Source organism: Taudactylus pleione, unplaced genomic scaffold, assembly GCF_031769625.1.
Source record: "Taudactylus pleione unplaced genomic scaffold, aTauple2 ptg000145l, whole genome shotgun sequence".
NCBI classification, from domain to species: Eukaryota; Metazoa; Chordata; class Amphibia; order Anura; family Myobatrachidae; genus Taudactylus; species Taudactylus pleione.
In genome coordinates, this window is record NW_028284547.1 from 4,267,994 (window position 1) to 4,284,239 (window position 16,246).

The window sequence follows — 16,246 nt, forward strand, 5'->3', positions numbered from 1 at the left end:
TGTAGGGGTTTAATCCTTACCTCTGCGCATCTGCATTCTAAGCTTCCCTATCACAATTCTCAGCTTTCATTCCATACCAGCTCTCACCCCTTTCCAAAAAAAAAAAAAAAAACTACTTTTCATCCTTTAACCCCAGTCTCTTTCTTCATACCTATTGCATACTGTCTTACATTATCTGGGTTATTTGCATCTTGTAACATCAATTGCTGTTGTTTCATAATTGCTGGGGATTGTATTTTAAATTGTTATAAGTTAGAGTTGGCATCTGGTAACATCAATTGCTGCGTGTTTGTTATATAATCGCTGTATATCGTGATTTAAATTGTTAAACTGAGGTTGGCATTGTGTAACAGCAATGGCTGCAAGTATGTCTGAGAATAGCTGTGTACTGTAGTAAATTTGTAACTAAGGGTCAGATTCTCCCTAATTACACAGTCCCAGTTGGTTAGGCCATTTGCTCAGGCAACTTTATGCCCCCCTAGCCCCTCTCTTCCTTAATAGCTATTACATTAAGTCTTACCTTATTAGAATCATTCGCATGTTGTAACATCAAGTGCTGTTATATAATGGGTGAGTATTATAGTTTAAGTTGTTAGGATAGGTTTTGCATTTGGTACATAAATCGCTGCATGTATTGTTTTATAAATGCTGTGCATTATAATTTGAATTGTTAAACTACAGTTTGCATTGTGCAACAACAATCGGTGCACATATGATTGAGAATCGCTGTATATCATAGTAAATGTAGTAAAACTATGGGTCAGATTCAGTTCCCTTTAACAGCCCTTACCATAAATGCCCCATCCCCCGACTGCCTTGTGCTCTCTTGTTTCACTGTCCCAGTTTGTCAGGCCATTTCCCCAAGCAACTGTGAGCCCCCTCTGCTGCATTTAATAGGAAGTAGGTGCAACTCCCCACAATTCTGTTTCGCTAAATTATTTCATAAAAATAGCCAGTCTAATTACATTGGCCCGGCGAGACCCATCCATTATACACTTTGTAACAAAATCTGAGCTCTCCTGAGCTTCAGGCCAGCATTCAGTTTGTTCATTCACCAAGTTTGTGCCACATATCTTTAGCTTTTGGTCCCCATCACCCCCCCTTTTCTAAAAAAAATTGTAATTTAATGTTGCTGTATATCTATTTGACTTATCGCCCCCTCTGTCCTCACCTATCTGTGACTAGTTTTTCAAATGTCTGATAACAATCTATAGTATGTGGTCTTCTCTTCTGTTTTCTTGTAAGCTAAAAGGCCCCCCTGTGTCCTTCCTTTGTTCATAACAACACACACTCTAATTTAAAGTCCTGAGTCTGGCATATTCATGACAGTCTTCTACCCTAATGATTCTGCGCATGCTTTCTTTGGTCCCTATTTTCTGCTCTCTTGTGAACAATGTGGATTTTACTTTGAATTCCTTAAAAATTCAAATTGTGCCTTCTTCGTCTCGTATGCATAGTTAACCAGGATTTAGTAATCTGCCATCGATTGTTTGACAAACAGCAATTGGCAGATGTTGAATGTGTTTGACCAGCAACGGGATATTGGGAGGCAGAAACTAATAATGGAAAAACATCCATGCTCACCATTGATTATTTTTACTAATGGTTTTAAACCAGTGGCCATCGATGCCAGACAGTTTCTATTCACCACTACATTTAACTTCTCACGTCTTAACTAAAAGACAGCATATCTCCTTCCTAAACAGCCCTCACCTAACTGTGATCAAACCCCACACTGAGAGCAGAGCCGTCACTAGACTTTTTGGTGCCCTTTGCCAGAAAGAGCATTGGCGCCCCCTCATTTTTCAATGGGACATAATGCACCAAAATGGAGCCATGGCTTCATGGGGAAGGGCCAGGGATGAGATAGGAGAGGCCAGGAGATGCTGGGGATGAAATAAGAGGAAGCTACAAGCAAGAATGATAATAAACAGAAGTATGACAGGCCCAAACAGCGCCCCCTCCCCTGTGTTGCCCTGTGCCATGGCACTGGCCGCACTACTCTAGCTACAGCCCTCACTGAGAGACACGCATGGGTCAGTGCATATATGTAGGAATAATTAAATACTGCATGTGGAGGGTTAGGTATGTTTCAGGCATGATAAGGTACATGTAAGCATTGCTGTGAGCAGGTATATATATGTGTGTGTATATGCATATGTATATATATGTATATATATATATGTATATATAGCATATGTATATTGTAGGTATGGCATATGTAGGTATATGTATTGTGATAGGATCACTGGTAAAGTGGTCTGTGGCAGGAACATTTATCCCAGATTCCTGTCCTATGTGTTTAAAATCCCCAGGAGAAAGTCTGCATTGTAGCAGGCTTGAGTTTCGGCTTTTTGAAAAGCCGGTTTGGGACCTGGGGGTTGTGGGTGAGAGGAGAGGGAGGGCTCCACCCATGGCCACTCCAGGTTTTTGTTCTCGCAGCCTGGTAACAGGTTGTTAGGGTTTCCACCTGAGAGTGGCCAATATAAGCCTAGTGTGTTGAGGGCTGATGGTCTCACCTGGGAGACATGACAGGGAGTTTTCTCAGAGACACTTGAAAACCTAAACTGTAAGTGTTGTGCTGTGCTTTTGTTGCTGGTGAGGGCACTAGGCCCTGCCAGGTTCTGGTAGTGAGGGAACTACCTGTGAAGTTAGTGCCCCGACAGGGCTAGGATTTATGTTTATGTTTTCTTTATGTTATTTCTGACATTGTACAATATAGACTGGCGCCGACCAGCTTGTACTTGCATCCAGACTGGTGTGCTGCTTCCCTGCTGCTGTGTGTGTGTGTGTGTGTAAGGAAGGAGTCCTCTACCCAGGAGAGGGACCCCCTAACCTAACTGTGTCACAATATGGTGGAGAATGTGGGCAACCACACACACTGAAGTTGCAGCAAGAGGAAAACTTTCTGTTTAAAAATGAAAGGGACAGACACCCAGTTTGTGAGTGTGGAAATAACACTGTGTCCTTGGAGTCCAATAGAGGAGGCGTCAGCCAATGCTCAGAGAGGCAAGGTTCAGCTTCCAACCTACACCCCAGGACAAAATGGAGGACATGATTAAGGCCTTGCTCCAAGCTACAGCAGCTCAGCAGGAATCTACCAGAGCTCAGCAGGAGACGAACAAACTTCAGCAGGAATCTACCTGGGCACAGCAGGAATCCACCAGGGTGCAACTGTTGGCCTTGGAGACAGCCCAGAGGCAACAACAGGTCGCCATTGAGGAAACCTGCCAGGCCCTAAAAGAGGTGCTACAGCACCTGGTCGCCCGGCCCAGAGATGTTGCTACTGGTCCTCCCACCCCCACTCACTCTGTACGAGCCAGTCACTTCCTTCAAAAGATGACTTCGGGCAATGATGTGGAGGCCTATCTCGCCGCATTTGAAAGAATGGCCGAAAGGGAGAGTTGGCCCCAGGAGCAGTGGGCAAGTCTGGTGGCACCTTTTTTGTCTGGGGAGCCACAAAAAGCATATTCCGACTTATGCCTGGCTGATGCCAAGGACTATAAAAAACTAAAACAGGAGATCCTAACTCGCTTGGGAGTCACCACCTTTGTTCGTGCCCAACGGGTCCACCGCTGGGAGTTCCATATGGACAAGCCTCCACGTTCACAGATGCATGACCTCATCCATCTGTCCTCAAAATGGCTACAGCCCGAGACGCTGACGGGACCACAGATCGTGGAAAGGGTCGTGATGGACCGGTACCTGCGATCATTACCCGCGACTCTGCGCAAGTGGGTGAGCCATGCAGACCCTAAGACCGCGGACCAGTTGGTCGAGCTAGTGGAGAGGTACGTGGCGGCTGAGGAGCTGAGGAGTATGTCCCACCAAGCCCCGATGGCGCACCGGCGAACTCCCACAGACACTGGTAAGACTGTTCCAGGGGAGAAGGGTGCTGGGCGGTGGGATGTACCTAAGACTGAGGGTGTAGAACCTGGAGACAGGCTTGCCAGGCCAGGAAGGTTCTTGCCCCATAAACGACTAGACATTAATATGATTCAGTGTTTCCGGAGTGGTGACTTCGGCCATATTTCCGCTAATTGTTCACTTACAACTGAACCTATGCAATGTGATACTGCTCATGTCTACCGCAGGGGGTCTTTCTTTGCACAGACAGCCTGTACGGCTGACCGGCAGGCTGAGACTGATAAGCACATGTGTGTACTCACTGTAGATGGCAACCGAGTAGAGGCACTGTTAGACTCTGGTAGCTTGGTGACACTTATAAAACTGAGCTGGTGAACCCCTTGAGGCATAAGGGGAAAACTGTTGATGTGACCTGCATACATGGGGATAATCGATATTATGTTACTGCCGAGGTGAACATCGAGACACCATGTGGCTCTGCTATAGTTTCTGTGGGTTTGGTGCCTGGTCTGGTGTACGATGCAATATTGGGGAGAGACTTTGTTCACTTCTGGAAATTGTGGGAAAGCCGTTTTGTTCCAGAAGTGAACAACCCCGGTCCACTTGAGAAGGTTGTCGATATAGTGGAGGAGGGACTTTCTTCTGAGTCAGAGTTATTCCCTTTTACTACTATGGTTGGCTAACTAGAGAATGCGGAGCGTGATGGTGCCCCGCCAACTGATGTGCCTCCCATTGAGGTGGGAAGTGTTGTTGGGCCAGTGGATCATCTGCCTGATTTAGAGGTCAGAAGAGAGGTCTTTGCCGTGGAGCAGTTGAATGACCCTACTTTGGTAAAAGCCAGGGAGAATGTAAAAGTAGTTGATGGTAAACCCATAGACCCTGATAGTCCTTTGTCCTATCCCCACATGGCAATGTGTCAGGATTGGTTATATCAGGTGACTAAGAAGGGGGAAGATGTTGTGGAACAACTAATAGTTCCCAAAGCCTACAGAAGAACAGTGTTGGATCTGGCCCATGGTCGTATAACGGCAGGTCATCTAGGGGTAGAGAAAGCCACTGAGCGAATAATGCAGAGGTTTTTCTGGCCCGGGCTTCATAAAGAGGTATTTGACTTTTGCGCATCCTGCCCTGAGTGTCAGTATCATGCTCCCAGACCACGTTTTAAGGGACCACTAGTTCCATTGCCGATTATAGAGGTGCCGATAGTGAGAGAGCACCTGAAACAGGCTCAACAGGCACAGCAGAGGGTATACAACCGCAATGCTTGGTTACGCAGCTTTGCTCCTGGGGACAGAGTGTTAGTGTTGGTTCCCACTGTGGAAAATAAACTTTTGGCTAACTGGCAAGGGCCCTTTGAAATCTTAGAAAGAGTGGGACAGGTCAATTACAAAGTTTACCAGCCGGGAAAAAGAAAGCCGGAACAGATATACCATATAAATCTGTTAAAGCCCTGGAAAGATAGAACGGTACTGTCGGCCGTCCAAGCCCCTCCAGTAAGTCCCAGGGCCCTTACTTCCCAAAGTGACAGTGGCAAAAACCCTGTCGGCAATTCAACAACGAGAGGTCAAGGAGTTTCTGGTTAGAAATAGGGTGCTGTTCTCTGACGTACCTGGGAAAACCTCGGTCGTTAAACATGACATCATCACTGACCCAGGGGTTAAAGTTAATCTAAAGCCCTATAGGTTACCAGAAGCATCGGTGTCGAAAGAAATTAAAAATATGCTAGAGTTAGGGGTTATTGAAGTATCACATAGTGAATGGTCAAGTCCCATTGTGTTGATTCCAAAGCCCGACGGGAGTGTGCGTTTCTGCAATGACTTCCGAAAGTTGAACAGTGTTTCAAAATTTGATGCCTACCCAGTGCCAGAGTGGAGAAGGAGGCGTTGGCCATAAAGTGGGCATTAGAGGCTCTCGGGTACTACTTGGTTGGTAGAAAGTTCAAATTGATCACTGACCATGCCCTTTGAAGTGGATGTCCGAAAATAACGACAGTAATGCGAGAATTACGAGATGGTTCTTGGCGTTACAAACTTTTAAATTTTCAGTGGAACACAGGCCAGGGGGCCTGTTGTTTAAAGCAGACGCGTTGTCACGCGTTCATTGTTTGGGGGCTTCAGTTGTTCCGCCCCATAGTTCGAAACAAAGGCTGGGGATATGTGATAGGATCACTGGTAAAGTGGTCTGTGGCAGGGACATTTATCCCAGATTCCTGTCCTATGTGTTTAAAATCCCCAGGAGAAAGTCTGCAGTGTAGCAGGCTTGAGTTTCGGCTTTTTGAAAAGCCGGTTTGGGACCTGGGGGTTGTGGGTGAGAGGAGAGGGAGGGCTCCACCCACGGCCACTCCAGGTTTTGGTTTTCGCAGCCTGGTAACAGGTTGTTAGGGTTTCCACCTGAGAGTGGCCAATATAAGCCTAGTGTGTTGAGTGCTGATGGTCTCACCTGGGAGACATGACAGGGAGTTTGCTCAGAGACACTTGAAAACCTAAACTGTAAGTGTTGTGCTGTGCTTTTGTTGCTGGTGAGGGCACTAGGCCCTGCCAGGTTCTGGTAGTGAGGGAACTACCTGTGAAGTTAGTGCCCCGACAGGGCTAGTATTTTTGTTTGTTTTCTTTATGTTATTTCTGACATTGTACAATAAAGACTGGCGCCGACCAGCTTGTACTTGCATCCAGACTGGTGTGCTGCTTCCCTGCTGCTGTGTGTGTGTGTGTGTGTGTGTAAGGAAGGAGTCCTCTACCCAGGAGAGGGACCCCCTAACCTAACTGTGTCACAGTATATATAATGAAGTATATATACATGTTAGATATGTTAATTGATACATAGAGTTATGGGTCAATTTATTTTGGAGTAGGGCATAATAGTGTATAGATATTCATTTACAGGTGGAAGGACATGTATATGTAGGTAGGTACATTGTAATTGCATATACATGAGTGGGTATGTATACAATTTTATATTAGGTAGATGGGGATGTACATGTGTGTGCACGGGCACATATGTACAAATCTAGTGGTATGTAAGGGTATGCTTGTGGGTATATATATATATGTATGTGCATGTAGGAAGCTGTATGTACATAAATATAGAAATGTACACATATACCGTAGATAGAAGTTAGGCATTTAGGTATGTCTATACATGGGTATACATATATAGATAGGTGTGGGTATATGCAGTTGACCATGCCTGGGCACAGCAAAGTGAGGCTAGATAAATTTAATATGTGGCTGCTTATGCACGAAGACTGGTGCAGTATAAACCCTAATCTTTCTGCCTCCTCAGGGGAGGTGCAGGACAATGTACAGGAGCGGCTTAGCCTCGGATGGCTCAAGAACAGAGACCTGGAATCGGGGTAGTAGTCTGTCCTCAATCCTGGCTTGCTCATGGGGGCACATGCTGGCAGCATATTTCCCATTCTAGATTGTGAGTATGATCATGTGCAAATCTTGGATTATTACGTATTGCTTGGGTATATAAGCTCTGGTAACCCAACTCGGTCTACCAACTACCTAGGAAAACTCATGTGCTTGGTGTTCCACAGAGTGCAGAACAGGCACAAATGCATGAGTACAGTTTCAGTGGTAAGGGGTAGATATTGGGGCCAAACAGAAGATGCCAAAGCAAGCAGACCTCATCCCTATACAGCACTTCCTCTTACTTAGGTCTACCAGCCCCCTGCTTTCCTTTGGTGGGCAGTCTACATATTTAGCTTAGCCACAGTGTTTATCCGCTCTCCATACTTACAGGCCGCTGTGGGCTGGAGGATTCTCCCCATCATTAAGCAAGCTCATTGTTTTGGCTGGGTATAATTTGAATCCTCATGGGACCAACGAACCCCTCATAGAAATGCTGGAGCTCCCAGCTAAAATCCCCCCCCCCCCTTGTTCTCATCCGCTGAAATCTCTACAGCTCAGCCCCTCATTCTCTGTACTAAAATATGAATCAGAGTTTTCTATAATCTGATTCTCACAGCTTTGCTGACACTGACATTCTTACAAAGCAAACTGTGGCAGGCAGACAGGAGTGGCTGGATTTAATATGAACTTGCATGAGTCATAACGTTTGCTCAACCTGTGAGATTAAAAGGATACATTTGTAGCTATTTCTTGGGTTTTTAGCAGACTGCCAATTTCCACTGAAGCCAGCCCTGGAACCTGTGTAATGTAAGAGTCTCCCCATTTTTAAAGATTATGGGGTAAATTTACTAAGATTCGTGTTGTTCCGAGATTGCAATCTCGGAAGAAAATATCATTTTTTTTGCGAATTGCGAATTTACTATCATTACAATTGAGTGATTTTTTTTCATATTTTGGGGTGAAATCGGGCATGTTAATACCGCAAATTCGGCCATTTTTTAACCAGAAATTAATACACCATTGACTCAAATCGGAAGTACTTTTCATTCACTTCAGCATAATTCAGGAATTTACCATTATTGATTTTGCTGTATTCGGTTGTTTTTGTAGCCAAAATGGGGACTACATAGAAATTGCAAATTCACCACCTCTTTAGCTGTGAGTTTCCATCAAACATACACAGATCAGTGTGAATTGTGTATGTTCTATATTGGAAACAGTGTTTTAATGGTTATTTTTTTTTTTAAATGACGTGGGGTCCCCCCCAAAGCATAACCAACTCCGGGCTACTCAGCTAGTCCTTGTTCCTAAAATTATGAGGATAAAAATGTGTAGGGTTCCCCCATAATGTAGGAACCAGAACTTGGCTGCAGGGCCTGTCCTGGATTTAAATATAGGTGAAAAAATGCGTAGGGGTCGCCCTGTATTTAAAACCAGCATCAGACCCAAACCTCCTGTGTAATGCCACAGCCAGGAGACCCTATCACTGGGTCTCCATGGCCAAAGCATTCACACCCCAAGCCGGTCAGCCCAAATCAGGGATCTCAGGGGAATGGGTGACCCCCACCCCAAGAAGGGGTTCCCACTCTCCCAAAACCCCAGGCTTAGACTGAAGCCCAGGGCTCTATCCCGCACATCTGGGCTGTGGGTATGGGGGTAATGATGTTGGAAATAGTTCAAAACTATTGTATTTTACAGTGGAACTGCAGGTGCCAGCATGCCTGCCCATTGTCACTTGTGGTACTACAAGTGCCAGCAGGCAGCCGGCACCCGTACCCCCACTGTAAAATAAATAGATAAAAAAACCACAGTACACACAACATCTAAAGTACAACTCTATTACTTTTACCTACCTCACTCACACATACTTACCTGCTTCCAGATGTTCACGTCCACTGGGAGTACCTGGAAAAAAGATCTCATACTCACCTCCATCCTGGCGCCGGTCTCTGTAGCATCCCTGGTAAGTCCCAAGCACAGCAGACTGTAGCCGGCTATGTGTTATCACATAGACGGCTACCCGGCTTCTGATGGGACACCCCACATATTAACTGCATGGAAGAAAAATGTTTTCTTCACAATATAGAAATAAATATATATGAAACACGATCACAATATTGGATTACCTCCATTCATTGATGATTAAGGTATTTTTTCATGCTATAAACACAATTAACACAGATTTATTTAAGTTACTAATTTTAATTTTTTTATGTAATACTTTTTATAATAAAACTGTAAGAATCATATACGACAAGAATTATGATTACATTAATCAAAAAAGAGAATAAACAATTTTTATAATAGTCTTTAAAGAATTAAAATTTTATTTTTACATAAAAGCACTATAATTTATATTTTAGGATTATATTAAATGTCTTTAATTATGATGGAGGTGGATGAGGACACAACCCTGCCAGCACATCATAGGCCTGATTATACAAGATGAGACTATAGACAACATGAATATATAAATTCCTATAATTTTGAATAGAATTAATTAAATATCAGATGTAAGTGATGCTCTATAATTTTTGTTTAGATAAAATACAAAAGCTAGAAGAATGGAATTGGATTATATGGTTTATAGGGAGAACATTGAGACTATACCAGAGTAGCCTATTATATTTATATTTTTTTTTATATCTTTAGGCAAATAATAAAATAATGAACTTATATCCAATGTGGACTACATGATTCTTTGAATATGTGCTTCAAATATAAAAACAATATAATAACTCTTAATTTTAGATAAAAAATTACCATTGAATAATTTTCCTGATTGACAGAATCCCCCAGCCAATAGGAGGAAAGCATAGGGGTTAAAAAACAACAAATATGATGGCTCTGGTTAGAGCCTTGATAAAACTTGTGAAACGGCCGTTGGCTTTTAGACAACTAATGTCCAAAATATGAACCTAAAATGTGCATTCAAATAATGATACATTGTATCCGATATACAATGTGATGTGTACTGTATATTCTGATTGACATGAGATATATGTGAATATAGGCAGAACTGTCTGAATATTACGCGATAGTGATCTCATACACTGAGAGAATAGTAGATTCCCCCAGTCCCAGTCAGCGGACATCAGCCATTAGCCCGGAGAGACTCCTTAGTGTGATTCCGCTTTCCCCTGCCCTAACCAAGCAGAGATACAATAGCAGGGAAGGAACTCCCAATTGCCATGTGAACAGGCATAAAACAGCCGCAACTCGGAGAGACCTGTCAGCGTGACACTGATCTTTATTATCCTTGTCAGGCAGTGAAACTCTCGCAGGGTAGAAATAGTGGAAATGATTGGGCCACTGCGATAAACAATGGACACGGTCGCAGCCCATATAGATTACCGGGTGTGATAGAACCATAAAAACACTCACGTGCAAAGTGATATAAATATGTTTTCTGATTATACATAATAACTAGGATTGTACTGATGACCAGATGTGTTACTGATACATTATAATATTGGCCTGGTAATATAATCGCTATTTGAGAAACCTTCACTATGAAAGGATACAATAAAAACACGTAATAGCACATTTCTCGTAGGATAAAAGCAATACAGCTTTTCTATTACAGGAGAATTAAAATAATTAATTCTCATAATAATTAAGGACATTAGCCGTAAGAACTATTTTACTTATTTTAATACACTGTTCTGTCTTTTCTACACACTATATATTTTATTAATTCACCAATTATCAAAACGTTATTACTTTTAATGTATACCAATAAAATGTGAATTTTTTAACACAGTATTTGGGTCAGAGTGCCCCCATAAAAAGAGTAGAAATAAAGATAAGAAAACATGGAGATAACCATAAAATAAAATAATATAATAAAATAAAGTAGAATAAAACAATATGTGCACCACACAATGGCATCTCAGTCTATATAACAGGGCATGCAAAGATGCTCTTTCTTATTCTTTTTTATTGATATTACTGATCACCAGCAGTATATTTGTGCCCCCTCTGGCTGCACTTCTCCTACTTTGGAGAAGGTGCTTGGCTGGCAATATCAATAGGTCTCTTCTCTTTGGCAGTCTGGTCTCCTCTGCGGTGGGGTCCTCCACTCCCCGTGGTCTGGGCGGCAAACATTTCCAGGTGGAGTCCTTAGCAGTGGTGGCTCCGGGTCTCTCTCTCTGCAGCACTAGCACATCGTCCAGTCATTCCCTTCCCACAAACTGGGGTCCCGTAGTGACTTCTTCCCAGGGGGTTGTCCTTGGCCAGTCTAGTTAGCAGACAGCGTTTCTCCAGTCAGTAGTGGTGGGCAGCCTCACGGAGTGGACTCCCTCCTTCTGGTCCTGCAGCCAGCTCCTTGGCACCAGTCTCTAGGTCCACGGGCATATTTCCGGGCAGCCGGGCACCGTCCAGGTCTTCCTCTAGGTCCTTCTTCACTCCCAAAGGTTCCTAGTGATGAAGTTCCTCTCCACGTTCATGATACTCACTGCAGGGGGTAGGCAGCTGTCGGCAGAAGACCTCTCTGCCTGTGGGGGGGAGCGATCATCCTGATTGCTCCTCCCGGCTTTGCAGCACCACAACTATGTTTTTTTTCCTTTTTTTTTTTTCCTTCAGGGGGCCATGTCATGCTTCCCGTGATTGGGCAATTCCTCATTCACCTCTTGGCAGCTCTGCCCTTATACTGCAGAACACTGGCAAACCTGCCACCAGTCTGCTGTGGAGCTGAAGCCCTGCACGGATCACTATGATTCAGCCTGGTGCTGGTAACTGGAAAACAGGGGAATCCATGCCATTGTTCACTATTTTTTAATACCAACCTATGCTGAGAGCTCTGGGGCTGGTTATTATTTTGGGTGGAGACCCACTATATTTATAATTTTTTTTAAAACTATTTAAATACTTTTTAACCTAACAAGCCCTGCAGAGATCATAGAGCCTGATTCACTATGGATCCCTATTTTGCTAATACACACGGAGATCCGTTACGATTATCAACGGTGATATGCAAATGATTGCACTAGCTATGTGATGGCAGCCTAACATAAGGACACCCACTTCCCCTTACTCACATATGTATTCCTTAGCAAGATAGCAAAACAATCGATAACACTGAGTAACATCGGACCATACACACACTTACACAAGCTCAGGGCCTGATTCAGAGCCGCTTGTAAGTGGCCGTTCGCTCGTTCGGAGCGATGTTTTCAGATCTGCGCATGCATACGGATTTTAATACGCATGCACGAACCAGTCAGTACGGCCAGAAATCATTTGTTCGCTATATAGCGAGTGCCTCCTATTTTGAGTGACAGGATGAGGCGTTAGTGGGTGGTAACAGGGGAAGGTGCTTGAAAATGGGGAGTGGAGATCCGAACGCAGACGTGCTTAAAGGTCAAAACGGGCGTTTTTAGGGTGTGCATAATTAAAACAGCAGCGTTATCAACCACGTCACTTGGTTATTTTATAGCCAGAACTGCTCGCAAGATTGCAGCAGAAAAAAACAACCACAAGAATAGCTAGCAGTTCATACGCTGGTCGATGTACTCGATTAATCAAATAAATAGCGGACATGACGTATGATGCGAGCGGCCAGGGGGCGTTTTTATCAAAATAGCGGCCGCTGGTTTTGTTCGCTCATTCAGATATGGAGGCGTCAACAGACCGCAAAGAGCGAACGGTTCATTAGAATAGCCACCCCCTTTTTCTGAACGAACGACCGCAAATTGCGAACGGCTCTGAATCAGGCCCTTAGACCTTACTCACTTTCAATAAAGCAAAACACGACAAGATGTAAATATCTGGCAATCCCAGAGAGCAGCTGCTGGTTCTTTTTAGAGGAAAATACAGTCCCAGGGGTAAATGTAATAGTGTGCGAGGTGCAGGCAGCAGGGGGATGTCAGCGATTTAATACTAGATGTAAAGCTGCAATTCTGTAACCAGCTGTATAAGAATTGTCCCTGTAACAGGATTTTGAGGAAAACCCGCACCAGGTAAGGTATTAATAAATCTATGAGGGGTGGTACTTTTAGCTAGTCATGCCATATAATAATATGCCAACATATGCTTGCTCCAAATTAACAGGTGCTACCCATTGATTCAAAATAGACGTATGTAAACTTGGGAAAGAAAATAGGAATCAACTACAAATTGAGTGCACTCAAACCCTCTTTGACAAATAAATTATATTCACTCTATTAAACAGCTTAAAAATTTTATTTTAAATATCCTTTTATTTTTATGCCTTGAGAAAGCTGTCAAGCGAAATGCGCATTGGCAATTGCCGTGTGCTGTCCTGTTAAAACATATTGTATGATTCACTACTGCTGTTGTGTGACCTAGTTGGGAAATAACATCCACTTATGTATTGATGAAAACTGTCCTGTTGTAAATGTTCATGTATATGATTAGCTAACTCCGTATGTTACAAACGGCGTCTGAGTCACGCTGATGCCGGCACTGCACTGAAGACAATAGAACGAGAGGAAACGCATGTGTGCAGTCCGACTAGAAAGAATATATCTTATTTATGTGAGTGTATTTGTGATCGGACAATACCACCTAGTAATGGTGCGGCTGTACATATATCCCATGCAAAAATAGTGCAGTCGGTAGTCTAATTATACTGTAGGGATTAAACAATAAGGGTCCTAGTGATTGAAAAAGAAAAGAGATTGATTTATTGTAACAATGTCTGATAAGACAAACGGGAACTAAACAGAGCGGCTTTACATTGCCGTTTAAATGGAGAAACCTGATGAATGACTCTAATTAGTTTTGGGTGAATATAAACCTGACACTAGTTGATTTAATGCTATTACGGCATAAGTCAACACTGCTAGATCCACTTATGAAGCCCTATTATGGGTATAACTATGATAATTATTTGACTAAATAAATATATTAGCCATAATTGGCATTAAAATACCCGATTGCTCGTTACAATATTATATGAAATAAAAATAAACGGATATTTAAAATAAAATTTTTAAGCTGTTTAATAGAGTGAATATAATTTATTTGTCAAAGAGGGTTTGAGTGCACTCAATTTATAGTTGATTCCTATTTTCTTTCCCAAGTTTACATAAAAATTGTCCCTGTAAGTGTAGTGGACAAATTGCTGCCATCCCACAGCTGAACATCTGTCATTGTGTGATGAGTTCTCAGCAATATCTGAGATTAGTGTAATAGTAATGCACACACATGTTAGATCATTTCAGTAATGTTACACATGTGCAGAATGTAATAGATTAATGTGTGTTAGTGATAATAAAAATAAGCAGAAATCACATAACCTGCGCTTAGTCACAGTCCTTCAAAAGTGAATATCCCTTTTAGTGAATAAAATCTCTTAATAGAAACTGAGTAATAATCCTTATGGATGATCTGTCTCACAGAGGTCCTCAGTGCTCAAAAACAGAATGAAAGAAAAAAGTGCATATAGTGAAGCACAATTTTATTATACATCAACAGTTAAAAAAGTTCAACATTTAGCATTGCCTGGGCAGGTATGCAATTACCGGATGGTGGAGAGGTATTCCCTCAGTAAGCGTGTGATGTAACACTTCGGTGTTGGTCCTGGGCACTCCACTGGTTCACACTCATTTCTCCAACCTTCCGGATATGCAGGACCTTCGTCAGCATCAGATATTCTCCGTCTTACACCGACGCGTTTCAACCATTATTCCGGTGGTCTTTTTCAAGGTGTCCAAATCATGAATGCTGTTCCTACCCGCGGCAACCCTTATAAACCCACCTCATCCAATCCAGACACCGCCGGTGCAACTGATCTCTATACACAAAGAACCTACAGTGTCCATGATCCTTTGCTGTGCCAAGATGGTGTTTCCTGTATATATTGCATCACTTCCGGGTTCTCAATGTGATCCATATCCTTTAGTTACATAATGGTGCTGCCTCCAATGTGTAGTGCGTAACATCCGGTGCCACAGAAGTTACTATGGTAATATAAACAAAATGAAAATCTTGCATGGATACTGCATTTACTCCAGATGGGCAATATTCAACCTTAGTCAATCAGTCCATAGGGGGCAGTAGCCAATAAATATGATCCTCAATAAATAAGAGATACATGAATTAGTCATATGGTGAATATATAAACCTGGATCAATAAATACTAAAATTAATAAACAGGAACATGTAAAGTGCAATAATACTGACATAAAGTTCAGAGTGAAAACTATCCCACAAACTGTGCAGAATATGCAAATAGTGCAATCAGTCATAGAAACCACTTCACCTCAAAATCCAGATTTTGAGGCCTCCTTGGTTTAAGGGTTTAAGGTGCCAAAATCAAAGATTGCCAAATCCCTCCTACGCCAGTGGCCCTCAATATGGTATAAACTCATAAAACATTTAATATCTGAGGGTTACTATTGCGATATTTTTTGAAGTGGTTTGATAAGGCATGGGTTTCTAGCCCTTTACGAATATTTCTTAAATGCTCCCCCATCGGACCTTAAGAGGCCTTGAGGTTTTACCAATATAAAACAGGTTACAGTTATACCCTATTGCATAAATGACACTTTTGGTGTTGCACGTAATACAATCCTTTAGTGCAAATTTTGTCATTTATAGTAACTTCAGTAATTTTGTTTTTTTCTTCTCCTTTTATTCCCCTGCATCCCAAACACATACCGCAAGGAAAAAAAACTTTTGATTTAATCCCTACAATGTTTTCGTTTCTCTGTAGTGTACTCTTAACTAAATTTGAACCTATATTTGGTGCTTTTTTTTATAAATGCAATTGGGTATTTTAGGCAACTGTGGACCAAGTATTGGGTCTTTTTGTAGTATTCCCCAATGTTTGCATAAGGATTTCTCCAAGAGTTTGTGTTGACTATTGTATGAGGTAACAAATACCCATTCAAAAGCCAGAGATTTGTATCTCTTGTTAATATTATATTTTAAGAGATCCCCTCTCTCTATTTGTCCTACGTGCTCACTGGCTTGTTCAATATTCTCTATTTTGTAGCCTGATGCCACAAATTTGGCTTTCATTTAATTCGCTTGTATCTCATATGTATTTGGGTGAC

The 16,246-nt window shown here is 42.5% G+C and overlaps 1 long non-coding RNA gene and 1 pseudogene across 2 annotated transcripts in view; both read left to right on the forward strand.

Moving 5' to 3' along the window:
* Positions 1–16,246, forward strand: part of LOC148522636 (uncharacterized) — a 764,886-nt pseudogene that overhangs the window by 356,303 nt on the left and 392,337 nt on the right. The gene's annotated exons all lie outside the window — the stretch shown is intronic.
* LOC148522638 (uncharacterized) overlaps positions 4,896–16,246 on the forward strand; it is a 93,121-nt gene continuing 81,770 nt past the window's right edge. The window contains exon 1 of the long non-coding RNA XR_015878528.1: positions 4,896–7,290. This is a non-coding gene — a long non-coding RNA (uncharacterized LOC148522638). The remainder of the gene's footprint in view (positions 7,291–16,246) is intronic.